The 12638-nt window shown below is 40.5% G+C and overlaps 1 protein-coding gene across 7 annotated transcripts in view; it reads left to right on the top strand.

Annotated features, from left to right (window-relative positions):
- CALD1 (caldesmon 1) overlaps positions 1-12638 on the top strand; it is a 197080-nt gene that overhangs the window by 152106 nt on the left and 32336 nt on the right. The window lies entirely within an intron of this gene.

Raw genomic sequence — 12638 nt, 5'->3', positions numbered from 1 at the left:
CAGTGTAAAGCGTTTTGCAACAGGTATTACAGACTGGTTCCCTATGTGGAACTGCTATTCCAAAATGAAATGAAAAAAGCCCCCACAACCCCCAAAAAACCCCATGCACCATAATAATTGCTGTGATTTGGAAACATGCTGTATATTGCAGAAAAGCCCCTTACTCTGGTGCAGTAACTCCACAGGGCAGTTTTTCTGTGTTAGGAGCCTTATGCCTCTAACAGCTGCATATGTATGTCCCATTGGAAGTCCACAGACCATGGGGACTTCTAGGGCAAGCAAATTGTTTTCTTCTATTTCCTAGTTTTTATCTGGGTATTTTCTGTGAATAACTCGTAGATAATTTGTTAGTGAATCTTCAAAATGCGAGAGGTTTTTGTTGGATGCTAGGTTTCTGTGAAAAGTTTTTTACGCTTTTTAAAGAACATTGGCTTTTAGATTTGTATTTTTAGTGTGACTGATCAGCTTTCATGAACTCAGCTTTCCACAGACTTTCTCAAATAGTTTACAGTGACTGAGTTGTTTGGTAGTTTCTTATGAGTAACTTCTGGAATAAGGATCACAGTGGAGCAGTGTAGGGGGAACATGCACATCTAAGGGAAAACTAATTGAAAGGATAAAGCCAGGGTGTTTCACTGTGTTTATGCGGGTGTAGTTGCAATGGCTGCATTTCAAACTTCCAGCTGTTTAAATTGCACAGTGCTGTTATACAATGTCTGCAAATCATTGTAACATAAGTGCTGTACGTGACCTTGCATATCTGTACAGAAGGGTTTTTTACCTTTCATGAAGGTGAAAGATACGTTGGGAATAGCTTTCGGAGAGACGCGTGGAATGTATCTGCCCCTAATCCTGTTAGCAAATGACAGGATCTGCATTCATAATTTCTCTGCTGTCTCGCTGAAAATATTTCCTAATCACCTTGGCTGTTGACAGTAGGTTTCTTAAACACCTGAGAAAGAGACAAATGCTCATCCATGTTAAAAGTGAACAGCCATGAATTTCCCTTGAAACCAGATCCGCACCTGCACAGCATCCGTGAGTTGTGTGCATGGGGAATCGGTACTAGAAAACTTTGAGACATCTGATTTTCATTAATTCTTTTCCCCGTTCACTATATGTGTAGCACTGAATGTATTTGTAATGCCGTATCCCCCCTAAAGTGGTTTATTTCTGTTAGCATAAGGCTTCACAGTCCACTCTGTTTTGGTGCGTATTCTGCTCTTACATTTCAGCTGCCTTCCTGTTGGCAGCATTTATTTCAATATTTAGTCTGCTGCGGTATGTTAAGGCTGTGTCCTCTTCTTGCATATTTTGTTGGGAATAGTGAATGAAAAAAAGATTATTCTGTGATTATCTGAATGATTATCTGGTAAAATTATTTTTCCAGGCTCCATGTGTGCAAACACATGCCTTGTACTTTGTTTGTGCGGCACAATCTTTACTGTATTTCTGAAAGCGCCAGCAGACATCTTCAGGGACCTGTCTGGCTCTAAGCAATAGCCATTTAGTTATAATTTCTAATCCCCTGGGAAATGCAGAGGGGTTTTGACACTTCACAGAGCCGGGGCTAATGCTAACACCCATACTTTTTGATGAATTGAGCAATAAAAATAGTGGGTTCTGACCAGAACAGGCATTTCAGATCACGTACCATTTTAGGCAAGGCCAAAGGAGTTACTGAAGGATGTGTAGTCTGGGTAATCACAACCCAGTATCTTGCAATTTTCATTCTGTCAGCCATGGTAGGTTTTGGCTTTACAGGCCCTGGACAAGTGTGTGAACCTGCCTCAATACTGGATGTTGACAGCAGAGCCACATACCCAGTCCTGGTGATTTTGTTGTCCTTGCTGCTTCCTGGCAGGTCTCTTTCCCTCCTCCCTGTCCTCCCAGTATTTCTCCATCAACCCTTCTCCATTCTCCATGTCGTGCCCTGCAGGGATGGAGGCTTCTCATCCATTGCTGCTGTCTGTCCCTCCTCTCTCCCCATCCTCAGTCCAGGAAGACATCTCATTCCAGGCCCTTTCCTACAGTCCTGGTCCCTGTTTGATCCCTGCTTCCACTGTCTTCCTTCCTGCCCCGCTGGTTCTCTGTCCCAGTCTTGTTCAAATCCATAATCAATTTCAGTGTCAGTCCTAAATCAGACTGATGTTTCAGTTATAGAGCCATAGCTGTAGCCTACATGCTGATCCACCCTAGGCGTGGCTGCATTTCAGTGATAGATGAAATAACTCTTTTTCAGGATGTGTCCAGCACTATTAGTGGGTATTGTCCCTGATACCAATCAATGTGACGTCGTGAACTTTCTTCCTTTCAGGATTCACCCACTGTAGAGTCCTGGCCCCTGGTTCCTCATTACACCCTGCAAAATCTGGGAGGCAAGTGAAGAAAAAGCATGACTGCAAAAGGGGATTCTGCTCATAGAGGAGATTTGTCATATTTGAAAACCAAAGACATGTTTCATTGCAAATGTCACATCTTGTTTTGGCAGGGTAGATGGTGTATAGATATGTGCTGGAAGTTGATTGTGAGTAGATTGGGCATGGTGATGGAGGATTAGAGTGTGTGACTGAGATTGGTTTGGATGTTAATGAGTGAAGTGTTTGTCCTTATATGATATTCAGCGGAGCAAGTACAGGTTGAAACTAAAGAAGCTTCCTATGTATGAGACCTATCCTCATGGTCCTGCACTTTTAAAATATAGTGCTCTTAAAATGCAGCAATCCTATTAATCTTTGTGGAGGGAATGAAATGCAAGCATTGATTTGTTAAGAGGCTCTTTTTTTCCTAGTGTGCTGCATTAAACAAGTCTTCAAAGCAGGTAAACAGGGTGAAAGTAGAGAAGCAGATGAAATTGAAGGCCAGGTTTCCAGGTCAGCGATACATACATAATTTATAATAACTCAGTTTTTGCTTTCCTGAAATCTTAGCTTTGTTCTTTGCTGATTTGGGAGGATGCGGCATACTGTTTTGGAATAAAAAAATAACACCAGAAATAATCTTTTTTTAAAAAGTTGAAACTTTTTTTTCTTCAGAAAACATTACCTGCTGCAGTTACAGGTCTAAACTAGACACTGAGCAGGGAAGAGTGAAAGCCAATTCTCCTTCCATCCAGTCTTTTTGCCTTTGCCTCTGTAGCAAAATGTTGCTAAAATATCCCTTGTTTCTGTCACTGCTGTAGCTATGCTAGGGTGGAGGCAGTCTGTATGCTCAGCACCACGTTCTGTAATTCTGGTTTTAGCTCACCTAGCTGAGGTGGTGCTTATAGTAGCAAGGCTTGTCTGGAATGTTTGCTTTTTGCTGTTGCTGCCCTCAGAATTGAACAGTTAGGAAGAAACACTGGGATGCTCTAAAAAGCTTGGCATAAAAAATGTTGAAGTTCCTATTGCACCCTCATCCCAAGTATAAGAAACCCAAAAGTACAATTCAGCTGGAAGGTACTTACACTGGTCTAACAAAAAATCTGATTCTGTTGTATTTTACCCCCTCTTTATTTTTTACCCCTCTCAGTGTGTATCCTCCAGGTACAGGGCTAAGACCCTGTTCTGCTTAATCTGTAACTTTGAGTTGCGTTTTGGGAGTCCAAGCTGGAGGAATACAGCTATGTTCAATAATAGCACACTCCTGCATTTAAAGGAAGGTGGTTACATCAGAAAACTTGGCAAAACCAGACCATTGCTATAGGTATAGGGAAACTGAACAATAGTCATTCAGAATCCTCTTGAAATGAATTATAACTATTGTGCTTGAATAAAAGGAAAAACTCCACTTCCTAATGACAACACAATTTCCACTCCAGCCTCTGGTGGAAAAATCATCTTGCATGTGATGTGAGTTTTTTATTTTTAAATAGAAAGAGGAACTGTTTCTCATATTCATTGCTGATAAAATATTTCTATTTTATATATGTAAGCATATAATATATATATAGAGAAAAAACTGCTGTTGGGACATGAAAAATGGTCCTGTGCTCTTGTTCAGGTTCCTCCCCATAAGGCTGCAGAGTTCCTTGTGTGCTTTTGCTCCAGATTCCCTACGTGCTGTCTGATGGAGTGTCTGTCCCTGCCTCAGTGTCATAGTTCAATGGCATGACTATGCAGGATGAGAAAATGGCTGAATAACGCAAGTCCTCCTCATGTCTTCCTTCCCTCCCTTGCCTTCATTTAAACATCTCTGATAGATACCATAGATGATGACATGAATTTTGTATGAGTTAAAAAGATGTTTGGGGGAAATACAGAACTTTGTAGCTTGAGCATGACACATTGGAGACATCAGTTTGCCTAAGGTGTCTGTAAGAAAATGTAGGTTTCATTCCTCAAATCTTTTGCGTATTTTCTAGGAAGACCACTATTATCAATATGCAGGGGAGCTTTTTTAAGTTAAAAATACTCATGTCTGACTTGATTTTTAATTCCTTCTGTCTTGAGTAAATCTTTCAGTCATGTCAGCTGGAATTTTATTCACAATGAAATATAAAAGAGAAGCAGTTAGATCTTAACTTTGTATACATTCAGTAAGCTAGCAATTTGAGGTATGAAAGTGCCTTGAAAGCCATATTAAATACAGGGACCCAAAACCACAAGAAAGAAAATTTCTGATTTGGCTTTGTAGCAATTGTGGATTTTATATTCTGGGGTAAATCCTGTAAGTCTTTACTTATGCCTCAGCTAGGCAAAATGCCCATTATTCTCAAGTCATATGCCTGAAATATTACTGGGTATGGCTGTGGCATAAATTATTTTGGATTTTATATGCAATAAAGCACTAGAAATGAGGTGGTGGCAGCAAGTAGAAAGCAATTTGCTACAGAGTCAACAAATACCACATCAACCACAGTGGTATGCACAGTGACTGGGTTTTTCTTCCACTTTTTAAAGTTTGAAAATGTAAGTTTGTTTTGTAGACTTTTTTGCATGTTTGTCATCTGCCAGGGAAACAGATTTCTGGGTGAATTGCACTAAGCTTCAAGGAAAGCAGTAAAAAAGTAATAGTTATCAGCTAGAAGGCACTTGGCCTATCATTGTATTCTGCTCAGTTACTTTTTTTTTTTCTTTTTATGCGAAACTTCTAAATTAAACCAGGTTAAATATACCATACTGCTCACTGACAGGTCAATGTCAGGTCTGTTGTGGATGAAGTAAAACTGTAGAGCATTACAGGCTTCACATACTGAGGGAATTACATGCTTTTCTCTGGGACATTTCCAACAAGCACTTTTATCTCAATATAATGTATGTCAAAAGCAAATTTGACATTGTTTCAGTAGCTGAAGGTTTTTACCCTTCATGTTAGCGGCCCTGCATGCAATTTATGCTGAGAAGCGATTTACCAGTCATTTGAATGTGGTTGGAGAATCTGCTTGCATTTCATATTATGAAACAGATCATCAGTTTTCAGCCATGAGGAAAGAAGAAGAGTAGGCGTGTGCATGAGTCATTCTGCCTTTGTGCAGAATGATGCAGTGATATTACAGACTGGCTCTAACTTACGAGGTCCAGATTTTAGGGCTTGATCTAAAACCAAAGCAACAGTGTTGTTACGAGCAGAAAACTGCAAAAAATGAGACAAGCTATTGGAAATCCTGGGCGTCTACACAACTGAAACTTACATTTTCAACAGAAAACAGTAATTGGGGAAGCCAGGATCTGGCCTAGAGGCTGTAGTGCCATCTTCATCAATGAAATAAAATCCCTGACTACTTTTGGCATGAATTACTTGGTAGTCACCAAGTATTTTTGTTGTCCGTATGGAGTCATTTTCCTTGTGGCTATTGGCTTGCATATCACTTTTTATACTTGTGGTGGTTTAGGCCCTGCCGGGACCCGAGACCACGCTGCCGCTGCCCCTCAGGGAGTGAAATACAAATCCTGGGGCTGAGATAAGGAGAGGTTTAATACAACAGTGTAACAGCAACAAACCGAACAACAACAATAACAATGAACAGAACAAGAGATATACCGTACGGATACAGCAGTGAGGGGACCGAACCGCACAAAGGCCGTCCCTGCTCTTTCCCTGCTCTTTCCCGCGCTTGGGCACCAGGAGGTGATGTCAGCATGGTATCGAATAACCTGGCTAGAGCTCCCCCCCACTGCTGGGGAAACTTAACCCTATCCTGGCTGAAACAGGACAATACTTCATTCTTCGATGTGGATCGCTTGCACCTTAGTTTTTCAGAATCAAACTGTCAAAGGGATGCGTGTACCTACTCTTTCCTTACCTGTGAAAAAACTTAAATGTCAAAAACATGAAAAGGAAAGAAATCACATAAAAGAAAACCAGAATGTACACAAGCTGGACCTCTCAGAAGACCTTTTCTTTCCCATACTTAACTGTTCTCTCATGGAAACAAAATAACAATCTCAGAGCCAGATTCTTAACCAATATAAATAATGTAAAGATTTTCCTCAGCTGAAACAAAAAATTACTTGTTAAAATGCACATTGTTTTATCTTTTAGGTATTTTAGATCAAGGCTTAAATTAGGAGAAAGGCTTCTAAAGGTATGGTAGGAAATTAAGGGTGCCAGATCTGACAGAAAGAATGTTCTTCTGCTAACCCATTGAATAGGTGGTTACCCAGCAGAAAAATAATAATCCTTGAACTCCTTGGAGCTATGAAAAATAAGAAAGGATATTAGAAACACACAGTATAAAAATTATCTGAATGAGAAGAAAATACACTGAAAGGTGTGTCAGTCTCTTTATTTTTCCCTGAGAACTATGTGGATATCTGGGTAATTTGCCCACTCAGGAGTATAGGCTGTGTAGCTCTGGAGAATGTGTGGGTGAAAAGAGTAAAAATATTTGTGAGACCGATAAATTATGAGCAGAAGACATGAACCTTCTGTAAATGGAAGACTGTAGTGTGTACGTCCAGCAGATGCCACTGTATAATCCACCATACCTAAGAGATAATGGAATTTCACCAAATTGTGTCTATAAGGAGCCCAAGAACTGGTATTTTACTGTAGTATAACTTCCAGAAATGCGTCCATCTTAATGCGGAGATGCAAGAGATGGATGTTCCATCATTTCTTGTATATTTAATCACCCTCACTGTTAAAAACATGTGCTTCATTTCCAGTTTTAATTTGTCTGGGTTTAGTTTCCAACTGTTGGTTAATTTTATTCACTTGTCTCTCCTAAATTCAATGTGAAAAAAAGAGTGCATGTCAAATTGAGCAATATGTGAAAAATATTGGTGTTAATAACAGCATTCATGCACAACATTGGATTGAGAACTGTGGTGGCATGTCTGCATGTCTCCAGCATAATCCCCTGTTTTCACTCACTACATCTTTTTGAAACATGAGCATTTTGGATTGAAATTCTGCTCGTTCCCTCATAAAAATGAATCTTCTTGAGCAGGTCTGAGCAGAATGCTGGCAGCTCTCATTGAATTATGGAGGAATGATTAGAAGAAACAGTGTTCCCCACAATTGCCCCCCACCATTCACCACAGTTTTAGATATGACTTGAATGAAATACAGCTGGCATTTGACACGCAAAGCTTGTCAGAGGCATAATCCTCTGGAAGCATGTGCATTTGTTACATTTTTTTGAGGTGAAGATCGGTCAGTTGTTTATATCCACATTTTGAAGTGTGCCTATCATAACACAAATTAAATGAATAATAAAAAAATTACAAACATATGCAATCATAAATAAAACAGGACTGAATATCAGCAGTGACACAAAGAGCACTCCCCAGTGGGTATCATAAGAGTCCATCCTCACCCCACCCATCCTTTCAGGAAGAGCCTGGGTAAATAGAAAGGCTTTCTAAGAGTGCAGAAGGCCAACAAATGCATCTTCTGTAGACTGAGTCTGGTGGTGAAATTTGTCATCAAGGGTGTTTTACTGACATCCTCCATCTGCCATCAATTTGGAGATACATAAGTCAACAGATGTCACTTCAACTGCTGTGGTGTTAGGTAATGAAGGGTGAAGGTCTTGGAAGTAGGTTACGCTGCAAATGGAGGTGCAGCAGTTTGATACAGGATGAATGATCTCATTTTCTGGTGTGGACCACGGAGAAAAACAATCTGTAATAGATGTAAAGGCTTTGAGATAAAGTTGTGAGGGAAAGAGCATGCTGAATAGGTACAGTTACATCTAATTGAGGTACATGTTGGGAGGGTGGTGCTATGAATGTGTTTTTGCAAGCAAGAGAAAAGGAAGACAGACTGGCATTTGAGTGAATCATGTAGGAAAGAAGAGACAAATCTGGGCTGCCTGTTTAAGTTAAAAATCTAGTCTTAAAGGCTTTTGTTCTGTTTGGAAATTTTTCACGTATTTCTGACACCCTTGAGGGGTAGAGTCAAAGCTTAGATCCACAAGTCGCCTTCTCCCTGCCTCCTCTGAAATGGAATAGTGTGATCCAGCTTAAATTAGGTATTGAGTTTTTTTCTACCCCTGTGAAAAATGTAGTTTACAACTCATCTAGGACAGATAGTGCTACAAATAATTTTGTCTTTAATCAGAATACACACTGTTTAGAACAGGGACCAGATCTTCCCCTATCTTTATAAAATGCTTATTGTAGAAAGCCCCTGAGCTTGATCAGGAAATTTCAGTGCTGTCATAATTCAGACAGTAATAATAATGTATTACTATTGGGCAAGAAACTCTAAAACCAAAGTGCCTTAGATAATGTTTGAACTGATTTGTGGTTTCAAGTGGGAACCAGTTGACGCTGGATTGTATGAAATGGTTTCAGCCCCATAATCACTCTAGCTATTACCAAGTTTCTTACTGAGTTATAACTTCATTTAAATTCAGTGCTTGATGTAAAATAGAGAGGGTGCTGAATCTCTCTGAAGAAGTTCTGAGGCAGATGGCCTCATCACCTATATTCCCAATCCAGCAGAATTATTTTCCACTCTAGGCTGTAGAGTCCCTCCATTCAGTCTGAGGGTAACATTTTAGACTTACTCAAATAATCAGGAGATTTGTTGTTGACTTCGTCAGGTTTGGGATTTCAGTCCTGGAGATATAAATCTGTCCTACCTGCTCAACAGGGCAGAGCATCTGTTGTTACTTGTTATCCGTACCTAGTGTGGTGGGGAAATGTCCTCTCACATAGTTGAGATGCTCAGTCTCCTGTACTTGATTTGTGCTGCATGGGAAGTATGATAGACTCAGCACTTATGCTTTCCTAGAATAACTTATCAATAACACACAGAGGTTACACTTTTCTCATGTCAGAAACATAGAGAAGGTAACAGGAGAAGCAGCTAACACTCTGCTATTTTTTTTTTTCATTTTTTTATTTTAGTTGACATTTAGACCAAGAGTGTGTTATCTTTGGTAGCAAGGTGTAGGACGGTTTCCAAGTAATCATCTTTTCATCTGAATATTTAATAAGAGGTGTCACGTATCAGAAGGCTTGGCATACCTCTTGGTGATCATGCTGTGCTGTGCTTTCATTGCCTGAGATAGCTGGAACAGCTAACTGCAGAGAGAGACTTGCCTGCAAAGATTTTGAACAGTTATGCAGAAGGTGACAAATGGATATAAGGTTAGTTTAATTTACTTGTGGGGTGTGTATGCATGCTGGGCAACAAGGCTGTTCTCCAAGGGTGGAGAAACAACACAGACCAGTGTGGATCATTGGATTTCCATCTGTCTGATATACAGAGCTGAAATCTTGGAGTCATACCTTTTATTACTTGTTTACTTGTGGTCTAAAGAATGTCAAAAGATGTAGGCAAGTGGAAGATAAGCTCTGAAGAACTCCCAGATTGATTTTGCTTATGATGGGTAGCTAGGGAGAGGTGTAACAGTGGGAAGGTGAGGGACAGTCTTCCCACACTCCCAGTGGAGGGTGCGTGAATTCATGTGTCTGCCTGTGGTTTACTTTCTGGGTGAAATTAGTTTGACACCCTAGGCAACAGAGGAGGAGGAAACTACTTAGCTAACTAAGGAAAAGAGAGTAATGTGCTAGCTGAGTTAGTGGGAATGAACTCAGTGCATGAGGATTGAGTGAATGGGGAGATGAACACTAGTCAGAAGAGTGTATTTTTCATGGGCAGAAATGGCATTTGTCTAACTTGCATCATCTTACCCCTTACAACAAAAAGGACATTGAATTACTCGAGCGTGTCCAAAGAAGGGCAACGAAGCTGGTGCAGGGTCTGGAGCACATGTCGTACGAGGAGCGGCTGAGGGAACTGGGGTTGTTTAGTCTGGAGAAGAGGAGGCTGAGGGGAGACCTCATCACCCTCTACAACTACCTGAAAGGAGGTTGCAGAGAGCTGGGGATGAGTCTCTTTAACCAAGTAATAAGCGATAGGACAAGAGGGAATGGCCTCAAGTTGTGCCAGGGAAGGTTTAGACTAGATATTAACAAGTATTTCTTTACAGAACGGGTTGTTAGGCATTGGAATGGGCTGCCCAGGGAGGTGGTGGAGTCCCCATCCCTGGAGGTGTTTAAGAGTAGAGTCGACATAGCGCTGAGGGATATGGTGTAGTTGGGATCTGTCAGTGTTAGGTTAATGGTTGGACTGGATGATCTTCAAGGTCTTTTCCAACCTAGATGATTCTGTGATTCTGTGATGTTTCCTATGACCAAATTTCTTATGGAAAGTCAGTGGCAGTTAGGTGACTATGTTGAATCATTTCATAAATCATCCTGCTGTCAATTTGCTCACAGTGTGGTCATTAGCCTGTTAATTAACATAGCCAACCTGAACCTGTGTTTTCAGCCTACTCTACTCTCAGTCTGTGGTGGCCAGTCAGGTCCACTCCAGCAAAGCTTGTATTTCTGAGGCAAGCAAAACAGCTTGTAGAAGTACAATCTGGGAAGTAGTGTTAACATAATTGTAAAGAAAATATGATACAGATATATAAAATATTGCTGTTTGTTGTTGATATGACTGTTTCCAGATTATTGCGAATGTGTCGTGCATCCATGCTGGTGAACAGAATTGAATACTTAAGGTGATCCTTATGGGTGGAGCCCATATCTGGTGTACTTGCTCACTGTAGGAAATTGCTGTGATATGCAGTGAGGCAGTGGATGTACTTAAAAGGATATTGAGAGAGATTGTCAGCTTTCTTAACAGATGATCTATGTGATAAGTGTCCAAGGACTGGAAATATGTATCTGTTTTCATTTGACTTATTTAATGGGTACATTTTGTGGGAGTTTTTTGCTTAGGGTATTTTTTTCTTTCCTTTTTTAGTTTTCTGAGCAACTGGTGGTTTTAGGAAGGCATTTTAAAGAGGCTTTTTAAAGTGGTTGTTCTTGCTGTGTAGGAGTGTTCTGTGTGGGCACAGAGAGCAGGATAAACTACTTCATCCTCATGTGGTCTCACTGCAAAGACAAATCCTGAGGCATAGACACTGGGAATTGACTCAGTCGTGGCCATTATCCAGCTGTCATAGGCTAAGAGCAGTGTGCCCTCTCCTGTGCCCTTATGTTTGGAATTCAGAGCTGAAAAGATCATAGGCTGCTTGCAGCCAGAACATCTTACTAACAGGTGGGCTTTCTGTGGTCAGTTTGATAATGTAGTTTTATTCCAGAGAGAGTCTCTTCTTCTGCAAATTAAAGACCTCATTGATTTAATATTGTCTTCGTGTGCTTTCTGTTCTAGACCTAAATGAAATGTTGATCTCCCTTTAAATTGCTTACAAATGACAAGTAGTGTTTTTCCTTGCTTTCTCTGCATCACCTCTAGTGCTTTTAATTTGTCTCCTTCCTTTCTTCCACTTCTCTCTACTGTGATCCTTCATAGCTGTGCTGCCCATGGTTATAATCCTCTTTGAGAAGGAGCTGTTTCCACAAAGAAAAGGTTGCAAGCTCTTGAAGTGAGGCATGAAAGTAGCAAATCAAATCCTTCAGTGCACTGAGGATGAAAATGCTGTTCTAGATCTGTCAAGTGGCTTAGCCATGTTGGGTTTTTAACTTCCATTTTTAATTTTTAAAGCAAAATTGGGATGCTTGGATCTCCACTGAGCCTGTACTTTCACCCTTCTTTCAGCAAAGGAGAAAAGTAGTACCAGAACAAGGTGATGGGAGAGGCTTTGGACCCAGAGAGTCTAATTCATGACTAAATCAAAATGTTTTAGTTGCTTTTAATGTTAAAGTATTCCTTGAAATGCAAGCTTAAACTGTGCTTTTTTTACTCGGTGCAGAGCTCTTTTATTCTCTATGTGCGTGGCTGTACAGCTAACTTAAATGTGTGACTACATAAGGAAGGGTGACTTCTTAACCATTATGTATCAGATCACTGCTGGAAGCAAAGTAAATGAATGTCTTGGCTGGGTCTGGCACGTGTTAGGTTTCTGTTTCACTTTCCCTGCACAAAAAATAAGAGGAATGCAGGCCTTTCACTTTATCTCACACAGTAATAATGCACCTCAGCAAAGATTTGAATGGACCACAGGATTATTAGGATTGTAATGTCTTGCTTTCCTTTTCAAGTAGGATGAAACTAAATGTAATCATCTGTTGGGTTAGATGAACACAATGGGTTCTCAGCCATAGGCTTTCATCACAGCAGCGATCCTGTATGACTTAGCCTGCCAGGGCTCCGGATCGCAAAAATTTTGTAGGTGTCAGATGTTTGGCACTCAGAACCTGACCATTGAGAGTGGTTGTCATACTTGTGTCTCCCTGCTTTCCAGTCTT

The sequence above is a fragment of the Strix uralensis genome, chromosome 5, assembly GCF_047716275.1.
Source record: "Strix uralensis isolate ZFMK-TIS-50842 chromosome 5, bStrUra1, whole genome shotgun sequence".
NCBI lineage: Eukaryota > Metazoa > Chordata > Aves > Strigiformes > Strigidae > Strix > Strix uralensis.
This window is presented reverse-complemented; position numbering and strand designations above follow the sequence as displayed.